This window comes from Pseudophryne corroboree, chromosome 11, assembly GCF_028390025.1.
Source record: "Pseudophryne corroboree isolate aPseCor3 chromosome 11, aPseCor3.hap2, whole genome shotgun sequence".
Classification (NCBI taxonomy): Eukaryota; Metazoa; Chordata; class Amphibia; order Anura; family Myobatrachidae; genus Pseudophryne; species Pseudophryne corroboree.
In genome coordinates this window covers 169,417,398-169,434,905 of record NC_086454.1, presented here as the reverse complement: position 1 = coordinate 169,434,905, position 17,508 = coordinate 169,417,398, and the positions used below count along the sequence as shown (strand labels likewise).

The 17,508-nt window shown below is 30.1% G+C and overlaps 5 non-coding genes across 5 annotated transcripts; all 5 read right to left on the bottom strand.

Annotated features, from left to right (window-relative positions):
- Positions 1-2,157: 2,157 nt before the first annotated feature.
- Positions 2,158-2,229, bottom strand: TRNAQ-CUG (transfer RNA glutamine (anticodon CUG)). The gene has a single exon. It is a non-coding gene; the product is annotated as a tRNA-Gln (tRNA).
- A 1,813-nt stretch (positions 2,230-4,042) lies between these two features.
- On the bottom strand, positions 4,043-4,114 carry TRNAQ-CUG (transfer RNA glutamine (anticodon CUG)). The gene has a single exon. It is a non-coding gene; the product is annotated as a tRNA-Gln (tRNA).
- A 1,809-nt stretch (positions 4,115-5,923) lies between these two features.
- On the bottom strand, positions 5,924-5,995 carry TRNAQ-CUG (transfer RNA glutamine (anticodon CUG)). The gene has a single exon. It is a non-coding gene; the product is annotated as a tRNA-Gln (tRNA).
- Positions 5,996-9,692: 3,697 nt separating this feature from the next.
- Positions 9,693-9,764, bottom strand: TRNAQ-CUG (transfer RNA glutamine (anticodon CUG)). The gene has a single exon. It is a non-coding gene; the product is annotated as a tRNA-Gln (tRNA).
- Positions 9,765-15,340: 5,576 nt separating this feature from the next.
- TRNAQ-CUG (transfer RNA glutamine (anticodon CUG)) lies at positions 15,341-15,412 on the bottom strand. Its single transcript has one exon. It is a non-coding gene; the product is annotated as a tRNA-Gln (tRNA).
- Between the last annotated feature and the right edge of the window lie 2,096 nt (positions 15,413-17,508).

Genomic DNA, 17,508 nt, shown 5'->3' with positions numbered 1-17,508 from the left:
AAACCTCATTCATGAGGGAGAGCTAAACATTTTTTTCTAAAATGTTACATTCTTAGAAGACACATTTTATTGCAATTATTGTACATATATTTACATCAACGCTTATTTGGGTTATATAGTAAAATTCAGATAATTACATACATTTCTATAACTAACTTTTTTTTAGCTTTTAGTACATATTTACAAAAATCAGTGATTTAAAAAAATTATTATATGTATGAAAAAGAAGACTTTCTGTCAATCAAGAACTTAAACTGAAGGTACTAAAACACATTAGGTCCCACCGAGATTTGATCTCAGATCACTGGATTCAGAGTCCAGAGTGCTAAGCATTACACCATGGAACCTCTCTTCTAACACACATATACAACTTTCTCTTAGAGTGTGAGATCTTATTTTCTACAAGTTACAGGAATAATAATCAGAGAGATAAATATTACATTGTATTTACAAAAAAAGCCATTAGGACCTACCAAATTTTTATACAGATTATAGGTTTCAGAGTCCAGAATTGTTAACAGTACACAATGAAACCTCATTCATATGGTAGCATGTACATTTTTTGTCAGAGTATAAGATTCTTAGTGGATACATTTTATTGGAATTAAATGACAGATAAACCTGTCTCTCAGTGTGTAAGATTCTTAATTTATGCAATTTATAGATATTTTCTTTCTCAGAGATATTAACTGTATTGTACTTACAACAAAACCAATAGAACCTACCAAGATGTAAATATAGATCATGGATTCAGAGTCCAAAATGGTTACCAATACACCATGAAACCTCATCCATTAGGGAGCATCTAAATATTTTTATAAGAATGTACTCTCAGAGAGATATGAACTGAATGGTACTTACAAAAAACCAATAGGACCTACCGATTTAAATACAGATCACTGTATTCAAAGATCAGAGTGGAGTGGTTACCAATAAACCAAGAAACCACATTCATTAGGGAACATATAAAAAAAATTCTAAAATGTTAGATTCTTAGAAGACACATTTTATTGAAGTTATTGTACATATATTTACATCAATGCTTATTTGGATTACACAGTAAAATTCATATAATTACAAACATTTCTATAACTACCTTTTTTTTAGATTTTAGTACATATTTACAATAATCAGTGATTTAAAAAATGTATTATATGTATAAAAAAGAAAAGTTTTTGTCAATCAAGGACTTAAACTGAAGGTACTAAAATGCACCTGGTCCCACTGAGATTTGAACTCAATTTACTGGATTCAGAGTACAGAGTGCTAACCATAACACCATGGAATCTCCCTTCTAATACCACATATAAAACTTTCTCTCAGAGTGTAAGATCTTAATTTCTACAAGATACAGAAATATTCATTCAGAGAGATATGCACTACATTGTATTTACAAATAAAACCATTAGGACCTACCAATTTGAATATACAGATTATTGGTTTTAGAGTTCAGAATTGTTAACAGTACACCATGAAAGCTCATTCATATGGTGGCATGTAAAAAAATTTCTCACAGTGTAAGATTCTTAGAGGTTACATTTTATTGGAGTTATATTACAGATAAACCTGTCTCTCAGTGTGTATGATTCTTAATTTATGCAATTTATAGATATTTTCTTTCTCAGAGATATGAACTGCATAATACTTACAAAAAAACAATAGGACCTACCAAGATGTAAATACAAATCATGGATTCACAGTCCAAAATGGTTACAAATACACCAGGAAACCTCATTCATGAGGAAGCATTTAAACAGTTTTTACTAGAATGTACTCTCAGAGAAATATAAACTGAACGGTACTTACTAAAAAACAATAGGACCTACCAAGATTTAAATACAGATCACTGGATTCAAAGATCAGAGTGGTTACCAATACACCAAGAAACCTCATTCATGAGGGAGAGCTAAACATTTTTTTCTAAAATGTTACATTCTTAGAAGACACATTTTATTGCAATTATTGTACATATATTTACATCAATGCTTATTTGGGTTATATAGTAAAATTCAGATAATTACATACATTTCTATAACTACCTTTTTTAGCTTTTCGTGCATATTTACAAAAATCAGTGATTTAAAAAAATTATTATATGCATGAAAAAGAAGACTTTCTGTCAATCAAGAAATTAAACAGAAGGTACTAAAACACATCAGATCCCACTGAGATTTGAACTCAGATCGCTGGATTCAGAGTCCAGAGTGCTAATCATTACACCATGGAACCTCTCTTCTAACACCACCTATACAACTTTCTCTTAGAGTGTGAGATCTTATTTTCAGCAAGTTATGTGAATAATAATCAGAGAGATAAGTATAACATTGTATTTACAAAAAAAGCCATGAGGACCTAGCAAATTTTTATACAGATTATAGGTTTCAGAGTCCAGCATTGTTAACAGTACACAATGAAACCTCATTCATATGGTAGCATGTACATTTTTTGTCAGAGTATAAGATTCATAGTGGATACATTTTATTGGAATTAAATGACAGATAAACCTGTCTCTCAGTGTGTAAGATTCTTAATTTATGCAATTTATAGATATTTTCTTTCTCAGAGATATGAACTGTATTGTACTTACAACAAAACCAATAGAACCTACCAAGATGTAAATATAGATCATGGATTCAGAGTCCAAAATGTTTACCAATACACCATGAAACCTCATCCAATAGGGAGCATCTAAATATTTTTATAAGAATATACTCTCAGAGAGATATGAACTTAATGGTACTTACAAAAAACCAATAGGACCTACCAAGATTTAAATACAGATCACTGTAGTCAAAGATCAGAGGGGAGTGGTTACCAATACACCAAGAAACCACATTCATTAGGGAACATCTAAACATTTTTTTCTAAAATGTTAGATTCTTAGAAGACAAATTTTATTGAAGTTATTGTACGTATATTAACATCAATGCTTATTTGGATTACACAGTAAAATTCATATAATTACAAACATTTCTATAACTACCTTTTTTAGATTTTAGTACATATTTACAATAATCAGTGATTTAAAAAATGTATTATATGTATAAAAAAGAAAAGTTTTTGTCAATCAAGGACTTAAACTGAAGGTACTAAAATGCACCTGGTCCCACCGAGATTTGAACTCAATTTACTGGATTCAGAGTACAGAGTGCTAACCATAACACCATGGAATCTCCCTTCTAATACCACATATAAAACTTTCTCTCAGAGTGTAAGATCTTAATTTCTACAAGATACAGAAATATTCATTCAGAGAGATATGCACTACATTGTATTTACAAATAATACCATTAGGACCTACCAATTTGAATATACAGATTATTGGTTTTAGAGTTCAGAATTGTTAACAATACACCATGAAAGCTCATTCATATGGTGGCATGTAAAAAAAATTCTCACAGTGTAAGATTCTTAGAGGTTATATTTTATTGGAGTTATATTACAGATAAACCTGTCTCTCAGTGTGTATGATTCTTAATTTATGCAATTTATAGATATATTCTTTCTCAGAGATATGAACTGCATAATACTTACAAAAAAACAATAGGACCTACCAAGATGTAAATACAAATCATGGATTCACAGTCCAAAATGGTTACAAATACACCAGGAAACCTCATTCATGAGGAAGCATTTAAACAGTTTTTATTAGAATGTACTCTCAGAGAAATATAAACTGAACGGTACTTACTAAAAAACAATAGGACCTACCAAGATTTAAATACAGATCACTGGATTCAAAGATCAGAGTGGTTACCAATACACCAAGAAACCTCATTCATGAGGGAGAGCTAAACATTTTTTTCTAAAATGTTACATTCTTAGAAGACACATTTTATTGCAATTATTGTACATATATTTACATCAACGCTTATTTGGGTTATATAGTAAAATTCAGATAATTACATACATTTCTATAACTACCTTTTTTAGCTTTTCGTACATATTTACAAAAATCAGTGATTTAAAAAAATTATTATATGCATGAAAAAGAAGACTTTCTGTCAATCAAGAAATTAAACAGAAGGTACTAAAACACATCAGATCCCACTGAGATTTGAACTCAGATCGCTGGATTCAGAGTCCAGAGTGCTAATCATTACACCATGGAACCTCTCTTCTAACACCACCTATACAACTTTCTCTTAGAGTGTGAGATCTTATTTTCTACAAGTTACAGGAATAATAATCAGAGAGATAAGTATTACATTGTATTTACAAAAAAAGCCATTAGGACCTAGCAAATTTTTATACAGATTATAGGTTTCAGAGTCCAGAATTGTTAACAGTACACAATGAAACCTCATTCATATGGTAGCATGTACATTTTTTGTCAGAGTATAAGATTCTTAGTGGATACATTTTACAGGAATTAAATGACAGATAAACCTGTCTCTCAGTGTGTAAGATTCTTAATTTATGCAATTTATAGATATTTTCTTTCTCAGAGATATGAACTGTATTGTACTTACAACAAAACCAATAGAACCTACCAAGATGTAAATATAGATCATGGATTCAGAGTCCAAAATGTTTACCAATACACCATGAAATCTCATCCATTAGGGAGCATCTAAATAATTTTATAAGAATGTACTCTCAGAGAGATATGAACTGAATGGTACTTACAAAAAACCAATAGGACCTACCAAGATTTAAATACAGATCAGTGTATTCAAAGATCAGAGTGGAGTGGTTACCAATAAACCAAGAAACCACATTCATTAGGGAACATATAAAAAAAAAATCTAAAATGTTAGATTCTTAGAAGACACATTTTATTGAAGTTATTGTACATATATTTACATCAATGCTTATTTGGATTACACAGTAAAATTCATATAATTACAAACATTTCTTTAACTACCTTTTTTTTAGATTTTAGTACATATTTACAATAATCAGTGATTTAAAAAAATGTATTATATGTATAAAAAAGAAAAGTTTTTGTCAATCAAGGACTTAAACTGAAGGTACTAAAATGCACCTGGTCCCACTGAGATTTGAACTTAATTTACTGGATTCAGAGTGCAAAGTGCTAACCATAACACCATGGAATCTCCCTTCTAATAACACATATAAAACTTTATCTCAGAGTGTAAGATCTTAATTTCTACAAGATACAGAAATATTCATTCAGAGAGATATGTGCTACATTGTATTTACAAATAAAACCATTAGGACCTACCAATTTGTATATACAGATTATTGGTTTCAGAGTCCAGAATTGTTAACAGTACACCATGAAAGCTCATTCATATGGTGGCATGTAAAAAAATTTCTCACAGTGTAAGATTCTTAGAGGTTACATTTTATTGGAATTATATTACAGATAACCCTGTCTCTCAGTGTGTATGATTCTTAATTTATGCAATTTAAAGATATTTTCTTTCTCAGAGATATGAACTGCATAACACTTACAAAAAAACAATAGGACCTACCAAGATGTAAATACAAATCATGGATTCAGAGTCCAAAATGGTTACAAATACACCAGGAAACCTCATTCATGAGGAAGCATTTAAACAGTTTTTATTAGAATGTACTCTCAGAGAATATATAAACTGAACGGTACTACAAAAAAACAATAGGACCTACTGAGATTTAAATACAGATCACTGGATTCAAAGACCAGAGTGGTTACCAATACACCAATAAACCTCATTCATGAGGGAGAGCTAAACATTTTTTTCTAAAATGTTAGATTCTTAGAAGACACATTTTATTGCAATTATTGTACATATATTTACATCAACGCTTATTTGGGTTATATAGTAAAATTCAGATAATTACATACATTTCTATAACTACCTTTTTTAGCTTTTCGTACATATTTACAAAAATCAGTGATTTAAAAAAATTATTATATGTATGAAAAAGAAGACTTTCTGTCAATCAAGAAATTAAACTGAAGGTACACATCAGATCCCACTGAGATTTGAACTCAGATCGCTGGATTCAGAGTCCAGAGTGCTAAGCATTACACCATGGAACCTCTCTTCTAACACCACATATACAACTTTCTCTTAGAGTGTGAGATCTTATTTTCTACAAGTTACAGGAATAATAATCAGAGAGATAAGTATTACATTGTATTTACAAAAAAAGCCATTAGGACCTACCAAATTTTTATACAGATTATAGGTTTCAGAGTCCTGAATTGTTAACAGTACACAATGAAACCTCATTCATATGGTAGCATGTACATTTTTTGTCAGAGTATAAGATTCTTAGTGGATACATTTTATAGGAATTAAATGACAGATAAACCTGTCTCTCAGTGTGTAAGATTCCTAATTTATGCAATTTATAGATATTTTCTTTCTCAGAGATATTAACTGTATTGTACTTACAACAAAACCAATAGAACCTACCAAGATGTAAATATAGATCATGGATTCAGAGTCCAAAATGTTTACCAATACACCATGAAACCTCATCCATTAGGGAGCATCTAAATATTTTTATAAGAATGTACTCTCAGAGAGATATGAACTGAATGGTACTTACAAAAAACCAATAGGACCTACCAAGATTTAAATACAGATCACTGTATTCAAAGATCAGAGTGGAGTGGTTACCAATAAACCAAGAAACAACATTCATTAGGGAACATATAAAAAAAAAATCTAAAATGTTAGATTCTTAGAAGACACATTTTATTGAAGTTATTGTACATATATTTACATCAATGCTTATTTGGATTACACAGTAAAATTCATATAATTACAAACATTTCTTTAACTACCTTTTTTTAAGATTTTAGTACATATTTACAATAATCAGTGATTTAAAAAAAATGTATTATATGTATAAAAAGAAAAGTTTTTGTCAATCAAGGACTTAAACTGAAGGTACTAAAATGCACCTGGTCCCACTGAGATTTGAACTTAATTTACTGGATTCAGAGTGCAAAGTGCTAACCATAACACCATGGAATCTCCCTTCTAATAACACATATAAAACTTTCTCTCAGAGTGTAAGATCTTAATTTCTACAAGATACAGAAATATTCATTCAGAGAGATATGTACTACATTGTATTTACAAATAAAACCATTAGGACCTACCAATTTGTATATACAGATTATTGGTTTCAGAGTCCAGAATTGTTAACAGTACACCATGATTGCTCATTCATATGGTGGCATGTAAAAATTTTCTCACAGTGTAAGATTCTAAGAGGTTACATTTTATTGGAATTATATTACAGATAACCCTGTCTCTCAGTGTGTATGATTCTTAATTTATGCAATTTAAAGATATTTTCTTTCTCAGAGATATGAACTGCATAATACTTACAAAAAAACAATAGGACCTACCAAGATGTAAATACAAATCATGGATTCAGAGTCCAAAATGGTTACAAATACACCAGGAAACCTCATTCATGAGGAAGCATTTAAACTGTTTTTATTAGAATGTACTCTCAGAGAAATATAAACTGAACGGTACTTACAAAAAACCAATAGGACCTACCAAGATTTAAATACAGATCACTGGATTCAAAGATCAGAGTGGTTACCAATACACCAAGAAACCTCATTCATGAGGGAGAGCTAAACATTTTTTTCTAAAATGTTAGATTCTTAGAAGACACATTTTATTGCAATTATTGTACATATATTTACATCAACGCTTATTTGGGTTATATAGTAAAATTCATATAATTACATACATTTCTATAACTACCTTTTTTAGCTTTTCGTACATATTTACAAAAATCAGTGATTTAAAAAAAATTATTATATGTATGAAAAAGAAGACTTTTTGTCAATCAAGAACTTAAACTGAAGGTACAAAAACGCATAAGGTCCCACTGAGCTTTGAACTCGGATCGCTGGATTCAGAATCCAGAGTGCTAATCATTACACCATGGAACCTCTCTTCTAACACCACCTATACAACTTTCTCTTAGAGTGTGAGATCTTATTTTCTACAAGTTACAGGAATAATAATCAGAGAGATAAGTATTACATTGTATTTACAAAAAAAGCCATAAGGACCTACCAAATTTTTATACAGATTATAGGTTTCAGAGTCCAGAATTGTTAACAGTACACAATGTAACCTCATTCATATGGTAGCATGTACATTTTTTGTCAGAGTATAAGATTCTTAGTGGATACATTTTATAGGAATTAAATGACAGATAAACCTGTCTCTCAGTGTGTAAGATTCTTAATTTATGCAATTTATAGATATTTTCTTTCTCAGAGATATGAACTGTATTGTACTTACAACAAAACCAATAGAACCTACCAAGATGTAAATATAGATCATGGATTCAGAGTCCAAAATGTTTACCAATACACCATGAAACCTCATCCATTAGGGAGCATCTAAATATTTTTATAAGAATGTACTCTCAGAGAGATATGAACTGAATGGTACTTACAAAAAACCAATAGGACCTACCAAGATTTAAATACAGATCACTGTATTCAAAGATCAGAGTGGAGTGGTTACCAATAAACCAAGAAACCACATTCATTAGGGAACATATAAAAAAAATCTAAAATGTTAGATTCTAAGAAGACACATTTTATTGAAGTTATTGTACATATATTTACATCAATGCTTATTTGGATTACACAGTAAAATTCATATAATTACAAACATTTCTATAACTACCTTTTTTTAGATTTTAGTACATATTTACAATAATCAGTGATTTAAAAAATGTATTATATGTATAAAAAAGAAAAGTTTTTGTCAATCAAGGACTTAAACTGAAGGTACTAAAATGCACCTGGTCCCACTGAGATTTGAACTCAATTTACTGGATTCAGAGTACAGAGTGCTAACCATAACACCATGGAATCTCCCTTCTAATACCACATATAAAACTTTCTCTCAGAGTGTAAGATCTTAATTTCTACAAGATACAGAAATATTCATTCAGAGAGATATGCACTACATTGTATTTACAAATAAAACCATTAGGACCTACCAATTTGAATATACAGATTATTGGTTTTAGAGTTCAGAATTGTTAACAGTACACCATGAAAGCTCATTCATATGGTGGCATGTAAAAAAAATTCTCACAGTGTAAGATTCTTAGAGGTTACATGTTATTGGAGTTATATTACAGATAACCCTGTCTCTCAGTGTGTATGATTCTTAATTTATGCAATTTATAGATATTTTCTTTCTCAGAGATATGAACTGCATAATACTTACAAAAAAACAATAGGACCTACCAAGATGTAAATACAAATCATGGATTCACAGTCCAAAATGGTTACAAATACACCAGGAAACCTCATTCATGAGGAAGCATTTAAACAGTTTTTATTAGAATGTACTCTCAGAGAAATATAAACTGAACGGTACTTACTAAAAAACAATAGGACCTACCAAGATTTAAATACAGATCACTGGATTCGAGATCAGAGTGGTTACCAATACACCAAGAAACCTCATTCATGAGGGAGAGCTAAACATTTTTTTCTAAAATGTTACATTCTTAGAAGACACATTTTATTGCAATTATTGTACATATATTTACATCAATGCTTATTTGGGTTATATAGTAAAATTCAGATAATTACATACATTTCTATAACTACCTTTTTTAGCTTTTCGTACATATTTACAAAAATCAGTGATTTAAAAAAATTATTATATGCATGAAAAAGAAGACTTTCTGTCAATCAAGAAATTAAACAGAAGGTACTAAAACACATCAGATCCCACTGAGATTTGAACTCAGATCGCTGGATTCAGAGTCCAGAGTGCTAATCATTACACCATGGAACCTCTCTTCTAACACCACCTATACAACTTTCTCTTAGAGTGTGAGATCTTATTTTCTGCAAGTTATGTGAATAATAATCAGAGAGATAAGTATTACATTGTATTTACAAAAAAAGCCATGAGGACCTAGCAAATTTTTATACAGATTATAGGTTTCAGAGTCCAGCATTGTTAACAGTACACAATGAAACCTCATTCATATGGTAGCATGTACATTTTTTGTCAGAGTATAAGATTCATAGTGGATACATTTTATTGGAATTAAATGACAGATAAACCTGTCTCTCAGTGTGTAAGATTCTTAATTTATGCAATTTATAGATATTTTCTTTCTCAGAGATATGAACTGTATTGTACTTACAACAAAACCAATAGAACCTACCAAGATGTAAATATAGATCATGGATTCAGAGTCCAAAATGTTTACCAATACACCATGAAACCTCATCCAATAGGGAGCATCTAAATATTTTTATAAGAATATACTCTCAGAGAGATATGAACTTAATGGTACTTACAAAAAACCAATAGGACCTACCAAGATTTAAATACAGATCACTGTAGTCAAAGATCAGAGGGGAGTTGTTACCAATACACCAAGAAACCACATTCATTAGGGAACATCTAAACATTTTTTTCTAAAATGTTAGATTCTTAGAAGACAAATTTTATTGAAGTTATTGTACGTATATTAACATCAATGCTTATTTGGATTACACAGTAAAATTCATATAATTACAAACATTTCTATAACTACCTTTTTTAGATTTTAGTACATATTTACAATAATCAGTGATTTAAAAAATGTATTATATGTATAAAAAAGAAAAGTTTTTGTCAATCAAGGACTTAAACTGAAGGTACTAAAATGCACCTGGTCCCACCGAGATTTGAACTCAATTTACTGGATTCAGAGTACAGAGTGCTAACCATAACACCATGGAATCTCCCTTCTAATACCACATATAAAACTTTCTCTCAGAGTGTAAGATCTTAATTTCTACAAGATACAGAAATATTCATTCAGAGAGATATGCACTACATTGTATTTACAAATAATACCATTAGGACCTACCAATTTGAATATACAGATTATTGGTTTTAGAGTTCAGAATTGTTAACAGTACACCATGAAAGCTCATTCATATGGTGGCATGTAAAAAAATTTCTCACAGTGTAAGATTCTTAGAGGTTACATTTTATTGGAGTTATATTACAGATAAACCTGTCTCTCAGTGTGTATGATTCTTAATTTATGCAATTTATAGATATTTTCTTTCTCAGAGATATGAACTGCATAATACTTACAAAAAAACAATAGGACCTACCAAGATGTAAATACAAATCATGGATTCACAGTCCAAAATGGTTACAAATACACCAGGAAACCTCATTCATGAGAAGCATTTAAACAGTTTTTATTAGAATGTACTCTCAGAGAAATATAAACTGAACGGTACTTACAAAAAAACAATAGGACCTACCGAGATTTAAATACAGATCACTGGATTCAAAGATCAGAGTGGTTACCAATACACCAAGAAACCTCATTCATGAGGGAGAGATAAACATTTTTTTCTAAAATGTTACATTCTTAGAAGACACATTTTATTGCAATTATTGTACATATATTTACATCAACGCTTATTTGGGTTATATAGTAAAATTCAGATAATTACATACATTTCTATAACTACCTTTTTTAGCTTCTCGTACATATTTACAAAAATCAGTGATTTAAAAAAATTATTATATGCATGAAAAAGAAGACTTTCTGTCAATCAAGAAATTAAACTGAAGGTACTAAAACACATCAGATCCCACTGAGATTTGAACTCAGATCGCTGGATTCAGAGTCCAGAGTGCTAACTATTACACCTTGGAACCTCCCTTCTAACACCACATATACTACTTTCACTTAGAGTGTGAGATCTTATTTTCTACAAGTTACAGGAATAATAATCAGAGAGATAAGTATTACATTGTATTTACAAAAAAAAGCCATTAGGACCTACCAAATTTTTATACAGATTATAGGTTTCAGAGTCCTGAATTGTTAACAGTACACAATGAAACCTCATTCATATGGTAGCATTTAAATTTTTTGTCAGAGTATAAGATTCTTAGTGGATACATTTTATTGGAATTAAATGACAGATAAACCTGTCTCTCAGTGTGTAAGATTCCTAATTTATGCAATTTATAGATATTTTCTTTCTCAGAGATATTAACTGTATTGTACTTACAACAAAACCAATATAACCTACCAAGATGTAAATATAGATCATGGATTCAGAGTCCAAAATGTTTACCAATACACCATGAAACATCATCCATTAGGGAGCATCTAAATATTTTTATAAGAATGTACTCTCAGAGAGATATGAACTGAATGGTACTTACAAAAAACCAATAGGACCTACCGATTTAAATACAAATCAATGTATTCAAAGATCAGAGTGGAGTGGTTACCAATAAACCAAGAAACCACATTCATTAGGGAACATATAAAAAAAAATCTAAAATGTTAGATTCTTAGAAGACACATTTTATTGAAGTTATTGTACATATATTTACATCAATGCTTATTTGGATTACACAGTACAATTCATATAATTACAAACATTTCTATAACTACCTTTTTTAGATTTTAGTACATATTTACAATAATCAGTGATTTAAAAAATGTATTATATGTATAAAAAAGAAAAGTTTTTGTCAATCAAGGACTTAAACTGAAGGTACTAAAAAGCACCTGGTCCCACTGAGATTTGAACTCAATTTACTGGATTCAGAGTACAGAGTGCTAACCATAACACCATGGAATCTCCCTTCTAATACCACATATAAAACTTTCTCTCAGAGTGTAAGATCTTAATTTCTACAAGATACAGAAATATTCATTCAGAGAGATATGCACTACATTGTATTTACAAATAAAACCATTAGGACCTACCAATTTGAATATACAGATTATTGGTTTTAGAGTTCAGAATTGTTAACAGTACACCATGAAAGCTCATTCATATGGTGGCATGTAAAAAAATTTCTCACAGTGTAAGATTCTTAGAGGTTACATTTTATTGGAGTTATATTACAGATAAACCTGTCTCTTAGTGTGTATGATTCTTAATTTATGCAATTTATAGATATTTTCTTTCTCAGAGATATGAACTGCATAATACTTACAAAAAAACAATAGGACCTACCAAGATGTAAATACAAATCATGGATTCACAGTCCAAAATAGTTACAAATACACCAGGAAACCTCATTCATGAGGAAGCATTTAAACAGTTTTTATTAGAATGTACTCTCAGAGAAATATAAACTGAACGGTACTTACAAAAAACCAATAGGACCTACCAAGATTTAAATACAGATCACTGGATTCAAAGATCAGAGTGGTTACCAATACACCAAGAAACCTCATTCATGAGGGAGAGCTAAACATTTTTTTCTAAAATGTTAGATTCTTAGAAGACACATTTTATTGCAATTATTGTACATATATTTACATCAACGCTTATTTGGGTTATATAGTAAAATTCATATAATTACATACATTTCTATAACTACCTTTTTTAGCTTTTCGTACATATTTACAAAAATCAGTGATTTAAAAAAAATTATTATATGTATGAAAAAGAAGACTTTCTGTCAATCAAGAACTTTAACTGAAGGTACAAAAACACATAAGGTCCCACTGAGCTTTGAACTCGGATCGCTGGATCCAGAGTCCAGAGTGCTAATCATTACACCATGGAACCTCTCTTCTAACACCACCTATACAACTTTCTCTTAGAGTGTGAGATCTTATTTTCTACAAGTTACAGGAATAATAATCAGAGAGATAAGTATTACATTGTATTTACAAAAAAAGCCATTAGGACCTAGCAAATTTTTATACAGATTATAGGTTTCAGAGTCCAGAATTGTTAACAGTACACAATGAAACCTCATTCATATGGTAGCATGTACATTTTTTGTCAGAGTATAAGATTCTTAGTGGATACATTTTACAGGAATTAAATGACAGATAAACCTGTCTCTCAGTGTGTAAGATTCTTAATTTATGCAATTTATAGATATTTTCTTTCTCAGAGATATGAACTGTATTGTACTTACAACAAAACCAATAGAACCTACCAAGATGTAAATATAGATCATGGATTCAGAGTCCAAAATGTTTACCAATACACCATGAAACCTCATCCATTAGGGAGCATCTAAATAATTTTATAAGAATGTACTCTCAGAGAGATATGAACTGAATGGTACTTACAAAAAACCAATAGGACCTACCAAGATTTAAATACAGATCAGTGTATTCAAAGATCAGAGTGGAGTGGTTACCAATAAACCAAGAAACCACATTCATTAGGGAACATATAAAAAAAAAATCTAAAATGTTAGATTCTTAGAAGACACATTTTATTGAAGTTATTGTACATATATTTACATCAATGCTTATTTGGATTACACAGTAAAATTCATATAATTACAAACATTTCTTTAACTACCTTTTTTTTAGATTTTAGTACATATTTACAATAATCAGTGATTTAAAAAAATGTATTATATGTATAAAAAAGAAAAGTTTTTGTCAATCAAGGACTTAAACTGAAGGTACTAAAATGCACCTGGTCCCACTGAGATTTGAACTTAATTTACTGGATTCAGAGTGCAAAGTGCTAACCATAACACCATGGAATCTCCCTTCTAATAACACATATAAAACTTTATCTCAGAGTGTAAGATCTTAATTTCTACAAGATACAGAAATATTCATTCAGAGAGATATGTACTACATTGTATTTACAAATAAAACCATTAGGACCTACCAATTTGTATATACAGATTATTGGTTTCAGAGTCCAGAATTGTTAACAGTACACCATGAAAGCTCATTCATATGGTGGCATGTAAAAAAATTTCTCACAGTGTAAGATTCTTAGAGGTTACATTTTATTGGAATTATATTACAGATAACCCTGTCTCTCAGTGTGTATGATTCTTAATTTATGCAATTTAAAGATATTTTCTTTCTCAGAGATATGAACTGCATAATACTTACAAAAAAACAATAGGACCTACCAAGATGTAAATACAAATCATGGATTCAGAGTCCAAAATGGTTACAAATACACCAGGAAACCTCATTCATGAGGAAGCATTTAAACAGTTTTTATTAGAATGTACTCTCAGAGAATATATAAACTGAACGGTACTACAAAAAAACAATAGGACCTACTGAGATTTAAATACAGATCACTGGATTCAAAGACCAGAGTGGTTACCAATACACCAATAAACCTCATTCATGAGGGAGAGCTAAACATTTTTTTCTAAAATGTTAGATTCTTAGAAGACACATTTTATTGCAATTATTGTACATATATTTACATCAACGCTTATTTGGGTTATATAGTAAAATTCAGATAATTACATACATTTCTATAACTACCTTTTTTAGCTTTTCGTACATATTTACAAAAATCAGTGATTTAAAAAAATTATTATATGTATGAAAAAGAAGACTTTCTGTCAATCAAGAAATTAAACTGAAGGTACACATCAGATCCCACTGAGATTTGAACTCAGATCGCTGGATTCAGAGTCCAGAGTGCTAAGCATTACACCATGGAACCTCTCTTCTAACACCACATATACAACTTTCTCTTAGAGTGTGAGATCTTATTTTCTACAAGTTACAGGAATAATAATCAGAGAGATAAGTATTACATTGTATTTACAAAAAAAGCCATTAGGACCTACCAAATTTTTATACAGATTATAGGTTTCAGAGTCCTGAATTGTTAACAGTACACAATGAAACCTCATTCATATGGTAGCATGTACATTTTTTGTCAGAGTATAAGATTCTTAGTGGATACATTTTATAGGAATTAAATGACAGATAAACCTGTCTCTCAGTGTGTAAGATTCCTAATTTATGCAATTTATAGATATTTTCTTTCTCAGAGATATTAACTGTATTGTACTTACAACAAAACCAATAGAACCTACCAAGATGTAAATATAGATCATGGATTCAGAGTCCAAAATGTTTACCAATACACCATGAAACCTCATCCATTAGGGAGCATCTAAATATTTTTATAAGAATGTACTCTCAGAGAGATATGAACTGAATGGTACTTACAAAAAACCAATAGGACCTACCAAGATTTAAATACAGATCACTGTATTCAAAGATCAGAGTGGAGTGGTTACCAATAAGCCAAGAAACAACATTCATTAGGGAACATATAAAAAAAAAATCTAAAATGTTAGATTCTTAGAAGACACATTTTATTGAAGTTATTGTACATATATTTACATCAATGCTTATTTGGATTACACAGTAAAATTCATATAATTACAAACATTTCTTTAACTACCTTTTTTTTAGATTTTAGTACATATTTACAATAATCAGTGATTTAAAAAAAATGTATTATATGTATAAAAAGAAAAGTTTTGTCAATCAAGGACTTAAACTGAAGGTACTAAAATGCACCTGGTCCCACTGAGATTTGAACTTAATTTACTGGATTCAGAGTGCAAAGTGCTAACCATAACACCATGGAATCTCCCTTCTAATAACACATATAAAACTTTCTCTCAGAGTGTAAGATCTTAATTTCTACAAGATACAGAAATATTCATTCAGAGAGATATGTACTACATTGTATTTACAAATAAAACCATTAGGACCTACCAATTTGTATATACAGATTATTGGTTTCAGAGTCCAGAATTGTTAACAGTACACCATGATTGCTCATTCATATGGTGGCATGTAAAAATTTTTCTCACAGTGTAAGATTCTAAGAGGTTACATTTTATTGGAATTATATTACAGATAACCCTGTCTCTCAGTGTGTATGATTCTTAATTTATGCAATTTAAAGATATTTTCTTTCTCAGAGATATGAACTGCATAATACTTACAAAAAAACAATAGGACCTACCAAGATGTAAATACAAATCATGGATTCAGAGTCCAAAATGGTTACAAATACACCAGGAAACCTCATTCATGAGGAAGCATTTAAACTGTTTTTATTAGAATGTACTCTCAGAGAAATATAAACTGAACGGTACTTACAAAAAACCAATAGGACCTACCAAGATTTAAATACAGATCACTGGATTCAAAGATCAGAGTGGTTACCAATACACCAAGAAACCTCATTCATGAGGGAGAGCTAAACATTTTTTTCTAAAATGTTAGATTCTTAGAAGACACATTTTATTGCAATTATTGTACATATATTTACATCAACGCTTATTTGGGTTATATAGTAAAATTCATATAATTACATACATTTCTATAACTACCTTTTTTAGCTTTTCGTACATATTTACAAAAATCAGTGATTTAAAAAAAATTATTATATGTATGAAAAAGAAGACTTTCTGTCAATCAAGAACTTAAACTGAAGGTACAAAAACGCATAAGGTCCCACTGAGCTTTGAACTCGGATCGCTGGATTCAGAGTCCAGAGTGCTAATCATTACACCATGGAACCTCTCTTCTAACACCACCTATACAACTTTCTCTTAGAGTGTGAGATCTTATTTTCTACAAGTTACAGGAATAATAATCAGAGAGATAAGTATTACATTGTATTTACAAAAAAAGCCATTAGGACCTACCAAATTTTTATACAGATTATAGGTTTCAGAGTCCAGAATTGTTAACAGTACACAATGTAACCTCATTCATATGGTAGCATGT